The sequence below is a fragment of the Trichechus manatus genome, unplaced genomic scaffold, assembly GCF_000243295.1.
Source record: "Trichechus manatus latirostris isolate Lorelei unplaced genomic scaffold, TriManLat1.0 scaffold00109, whole genome shotgun sequence".
NCBI lineage: Eukaryota > Metazoa > Chordata > Mammalia > Sirenia > Trichechidae > Trichechus > Trichechus manatus.
In genome coordinates this window covers 8985215-8991214 of record NW_004444045.1, presented here as the reverse complement: position 1 = coordinate 8991214, position 6000 = coordinate 8985215, and the positions used below count along the sequence as shown (strand labels likewise).

Below are 6000 nucleotides of genomic sequence, written 5' to 3'. Positions count from 1 at the left end.
TGGTGGCACAGTGGTTAAGAGCTTGGCTGCTAACCAAAAGGTCGGCAGTTCAAATCCACTAGCTGCTCCTTGGAAACCCTATGGGGCAGTTCTGTTCTATCCTATAGGGTCGCTCGAAGTCAGAATTGACTTAAAGGCGACAGGTTTAGAATAGGGTCTGGTACATAATTGGTGTTCATCATGAGCCATATCAAGAGTCCCTGGGTGGTACAAATGGTTGGTACAAATAGTCACTTGATTACTAGCCAAAAGGTTGGTGGTTCAAACCCACTCGGAGGCACCTTGGAACACAGGCCTTATAATCTACTTCTGAAAGGTCACAGCCTTGAAAATCTTATGGAGCAGTTCTACCGTGCACACTTGTGGTTACCATGAGTTGGAATTGACCCGATGGCAACTAACAACATACGTTATTTACCTTTACAAAATAAATGTCCACTTAGAGGTTATTCATTAGAAAAACTGGTTTAATATAATTCTTTGAGAAGCTTTTTTTTTTTTCCTTTTTAACTGTGACTTATATCCCTGGTAGCACAGTGGTTAAGAGCTCAGCTGCTAACCAAAAGATTGGCAGTTTGAATCCACCAGGCGTTCCTTGGAAACCGTATGGGTCAGTTCTGCTCTGTTCTGTAGGGTTGCCGTGAGTCAGAATTGACTCAACAGCAATGGGTTTGTTTTTGTTTTTTTTAATTATATATTTAAATTAACAGATTTTAAAAATTGATTAATATAGTGCTGTCTTTACTACTGCAAGTTTTCTTTTTCTGTACATATTTTTGCAAAAATCATCCACAAAATCCATTGTGGCCTGGAGATTTTGGTAGTCAGAAATTAAAATTCTTAAATACGGTAAGCATCTTAGTAATCAAAGACCCATAACATTACTGTATTGTGTCAGGCATGATAACAGTTACGGCCATTTCATTGTTTGCATCAGCTCTAACTAGAATGGAAGTAAACTCCAGAGCACAGAAAGCAGCAGAGACTGTGCCACAACAACAGGAGGAAATCGTTTACATTTCTTCTTCACATGTAAAAGGTGACAGCAACACCCCCTCAGCAGTTAAAATCCAATGGCTTTTCTTGGCCGTCCAGGGAGAAATTATAGATCATATTAGCATGTTTATGTTCATAGATAGGATTATTTATGAGAATTGAGTGAGACTTCTTTTTTAAGAAATCATTTCTATTTTAACCCCACTGCCGTCGAGTGGATTCCGACTCATAGTGATCCTATAGGACAGAGTAGAATTGCCCATGGGGTTTCCAAGGCTATAAATCTTTACGGAAGCGGACCGCACATGTTTCTCCCGTGGAGCAGCTGGTGGGTTCAAATCACCGACCTTTCGGTTAGCCACTGTGCGACCCAGTCTCCTATTCTTTTAGGTTCCCCAAATCTTAGGTTAACAAATCTAAGGGAATTCCCCTCTGCCCTGTTAACGCGCTTTATAGTGATGTTAGTGAAACTGAAGAAGACAAAGTGAGTATTTGGAAATGGTTTCAGAGAAGCCTTCGTATTCGGTTCCTGTTGCTGATGCAACAAATTACCACAAACTTAGTAGCTTAAAAAACATAAATTTATTCTTTTGCAGTTAGAGATCAGAAGTCTTACATGGGTCTCACGGGTCTCACTGGGCTAAAATCAAGATTCGGCAGGGCTGTGTTCCTTTTGGAGTCTCTAGGGGAGAATATGTTTCCTTGCCTTTTCCAGCTTCTAGAGGCTATCCACATTCCTTGGCTCACAATCCCCTTCTTCCATCGTCAAAGCCAGCAGCATAGCATCTTCAGATCTCTCTCACTCTGACCCTCCTGCCTCCTCTTTTCACTTACAAGGACCCTTGAGATTATATTGGATTCACCCAGATAATCCAGGATAATTTTTCTATCTCAAGATCTTTAATCACATCTGCTAAGTTCCCTTTGCTATGTAAAAACCAAAAAACAAACCCATTGCCATCGAGTCTATTCTGACTAATAGTAACCCTGTAGGACAGAGTAGAACTGCCCCATAGGGTTTCCGAGGCTGTAATCTTTATGGAAGCAGACTGCCGCATCTTTCTCCTGTGGAGCTGCTGGTGGGTTCCAACTGCCAGCCGTTCCATTAGCAGCTGAGTGCTTAACCACTGTGCCACCAGGTCTCCTTTTTGGTATATAAAATAACATTCACAGGTTCTGGGTATTAGGGTGGACACATCTTTGGGGGGCCATTATTCTGTCTACTACAGCCTCTATACAAATTGAAGATGCTGGCTTATTTTTAGTAATAGGGATGTTTTCTGAAGCAGTAAGAATTGCTCTTTCTGAATTAATAGAAATGATATAAAAGTGGTTCAGTGGTCAGTGACTGTATAGCATGTGGTAAAGGTCATAAAGCAGGACTGCCTGAGTTTGAATCTTGGCTCTGACACCTATTATATGTGTGACAAGTCATCTGTTTTTCCTGATCTATAAAATAGAGATACTAGTAACCCACCTCTTAGGGTTTATCTGAGGATTGAATGAGGTAATACTTGTGAAGCACTTGGAACACCACATCGAAAGTGCTTAAGAAATGAGACCACTTTACTTGAAACATTTTTAAAGTGTTTTTCATTTGAAATTTCAGAGACATATGCAGATTAAATCTATACATACAGACTAAAATCTGCATCTATTCTGAGTTGTTACAGTTTTTTTGTTGTTTAACATTTTGAATACTCGGGAAAACGTGCGCATTAGTCAATAAAAACAAGGTACAAGCTGAATGAGTATTTCCTTAGTTTATAATTAATGAATTGCTTGTATTCTTTTAGAGAAAAATTTTTTTAAAAAATTACAAGTGCATTATAGAATCTACAGAGAAGCAAAATGCAAAGCAAAAATGAGACAACAGAAATTACCCGTAATTCCGTTGAAGATAGTAATCATTTACATTTTTAATGAACATCGTTCTAGGGCAGCCCTTCTCAACCTGGAGCAGTTTTGCCTTCCAGGGGACATTTGGCAGTATCTAAAGACTGTCACAACGGACGAGTGGTGTTACTGGCATCTAATGGGTAGAGGCCAGGGATGCTGCTAAACATCCTACAGTGCATAGGACAGCCCTCCCACAACAAAGAATTATCTGACCCAAAACCTTAGTGGTGCTGAGGTTGAGAAATGTATTCTAGGGAATGAACTCATTGACAAATGTATTACGTGCTTAGTCCAATTCTCAGTCTTCTATTTGAATTATGGATCACTTACCTCTTGATAAGTGGGTTACATAAAGTCCGGATACAAAAGACCAAGTTTGATTTTGGTAACTCATTTTGGCTTTTGAGAAATGTTAGTTATTTTAGAGATTGGTATGACAGAACAGTTTGATGGGATTTCCAAAACAGGTTTCACATTGAAATATCTGCATGATTTTAGATGATGAAGTTGAGGTCCTGTAAAAGATAGTACCATGAGGTGGCTTTTGACAGACACAACACATTTTCTTATGCCTTCATTATTTGGTTGGAAATGAAAAATGAGTAAAAAAAACAACTGATTTCCTTTTGTTTTTTTCTTAAAGTTACTTAGTGATGCCACAGATACAGAATAACATTCTAATGTAAATTGGTTTTGTGTTTAGCATGGGTTTTTTATTAGTCTATGAATGATACAAAAAAGGAAGTCATTTTATTAGAGTTCCAGATTCTTCTTATCTTGTGTTATGTTCGACAGTGAGATTGTTGTGACAGTTTCTCTTTAACCCCATTAGTAGTGACTGTAGGTTTTATACACCGAAACAAAAGACAGAGCTTCATTTCATAATATCCCCACTGTTTTGGAAAATATGAATCATGATATGTTGTCAATAGTTTATGTATGCGTGTAGAATTATTATTAAATTCATGGTAATAAGCTTCATATTAAACATGGTTATGTAAATGTTTAAAGTTTCCTGGAAAAAATTTCTTGTAGTCAGCCTGTGACTCTTTTGGGTGATGTGTTTATACTCTGTATTTCCAGCCCTGGATAAAATGTCTTCTATTCTTCTAATTTTTTTTTTCTCTGATGAAAAGAGTACTTGCTAAAGTAATAATAAAAAAAAAAAATCACTTGCTGAACTTTTGAAAAAGTTGGGGCAAATGTCATTTTGTTTTGTTTTCCTGCTAGTGACCTGACTGCGTGCTGCTGGTTTGGTTTTGTGTTGGATGTGTAAATAATCACACTGCAGATATTTTCTAATCCTTGTCCGTGAGCTCTTTGTTAGGAAGGAAAAGGCAAATCTGTAGTCAGTTCTAAATGCCATTGCTAACAAACAGCATGTGACTTTTCAATATTAGTTATTTGATTATATTAACATATATTTAAATTGTTAATCTAATCGTGTGGTGCCTTACTGTAATGTTCCTTTCTGTTTAAGATTGATTTGCTTATTGATGATATACCAGGCACTGTGGATACAGAGATGAACTCATCCCATTTCTCAACATAAACTTCCGGTCTTTCCATTCTCCGGCAGCTAAGCTGTTTTTATTTCCCCGAATTAGTGAATGTAGTGTGCTTTCATTAAATGCTTATAATTGGTTTCGCAATATATCAAGAAGTGCCCTTCCAATAATCTAGATCGTATGAAAGTTGTGATATTAAGAAGCTAAAAATGTTCTTAACTGAAGTTCCTTTGGGTACTGGTTTACTCTAGGTCTTTGGGAAGGAGCTTCTTTTGCTTCCACTGTAGGTGGCCACTGTGAGTCGGAATTGACTCGGTACACCGCAGTAACAACATAGGTTAGGACTTGTTTTCTAAGCTTGGAAATAGCTGAGATGTTGCTGTATCCTCTTCCTGTTCCTGCATCCCCTAGCTCTCAACCCTGTATGTTTTCCTTTGTCATCCAGGGTACTTGTCCCTTTCTGTCAGCAGGGACTCTGTCTTGATCACCTTTTTTATCTCTAATACCTAGGAGTTGAGATAACCATAGCACTCAGAATGAGATGAATAAATGAATCTTATCAAGCACATTTCTGAACCTCATCTCCAGCACTTTCCATTTATTGACTTTCTCTCCAGTAATAATGTATGCTCACATTGCAGGGATCTGGTCTGAGTTTTCATCCTGTAACTTCAGCCCCCAAGCCCAAGCCCGTTGTCAAGTGGATTCCGACTCATAACGACCCTATAGGACACGGTAGAACTGCCCCGTAGGGTTTCCAAGGAGCAGCTGGTAGATTAGGTGCTCAATAAATATTTGTTTATCAGAGAAGCTTGTCTGGGTTGGGATAGGGATGACCTGGCTGTAACTTTTGGTCTCCTTCCCATTGTAGCAGCAGCAGAATGGGAAGGAAGGAAGAGTTGGCGTGAACCTCGGCCCAACCTTGTCTCAGCCTACAGAGGGCAATTAACAGACAGCAGCTGGTATCCAGAGTCGATGTAATGAAGTATTTTACTATTATTTCTTACACAAATGTTTTGAGATCATGTTCACTTAAACACACAGACACATATCCATCCATCCATACACATACACATATCCCTACAAATGTATACCCACATCCTTCCTTATGTCAAGATGGCCCTATACAATGTATTAAGAGCTGTGGTAGAAGTATAGGTAGGATGCTATGCCAGCAGAAGGGGTTACTTGGCCCAGCTTCAGAAGGTGTGTGAAGGGAGGTCTGGAAAAACTTTTTGGAGTATTTTATATTTTAACACATCTGAATAGAAACCTTTTAAAAATTTATTGTGATGAAAATATACATAACAAAACATTTGCCACCTCACCAGTTTCTACATGTACAATTCAGGGACATTGATTACATTCTTCAAGTTGTGCATCTATTCTCACTAACCTTTTCCAAATCATTCTGTCAGTATTAACATAAACTCAGTGCCCCCTAAGCAAAAATGTCCCCTTCTCCCCTCCCTTCCACCTGTAGTAAGTACTAATAATCTTTGGTTTCTATATATTTGCTTATTTCATATAAGTGAGATCATATAATATTTGTCTTTTTGTGACTGACGTATTTCACTCAGCATGATGTTTTCAAGGT

General features: G+C 38.5%; 1 protein-coding gene across 8 annotated transcripts in view; it reads left to right on the top strand.

Moving 5' to 3' along the window:
• The window catches only part of NSD3 (nuclear receptor binding SET domain protein 3), a 104321-nt gene that overhangs the window by 12258 nt on the left and 86063 nt on the right, over nucleotides 1-6000 (top strand). Inside the window, exons 1-2 of one of the 8 annotated variants that reach the window (XM_023737850.1) lie at nucleotides 2106-5183; nucleotides 5275-5380. The exons of 5 other annotated variants lie outside the window; for them this stretch is intronic. The gene's annotated coding sequence lies outside the window, so the exon portion shown is untranslated. Of the gene's footprint in view, nucleotides 1-2105; nucleotides 5381-6000 lie in introns of those variants that run through there. 2 more of the 8 variants (XM_023737849.1, XM_023737847.1) reach the window with 2 other exon arrangements.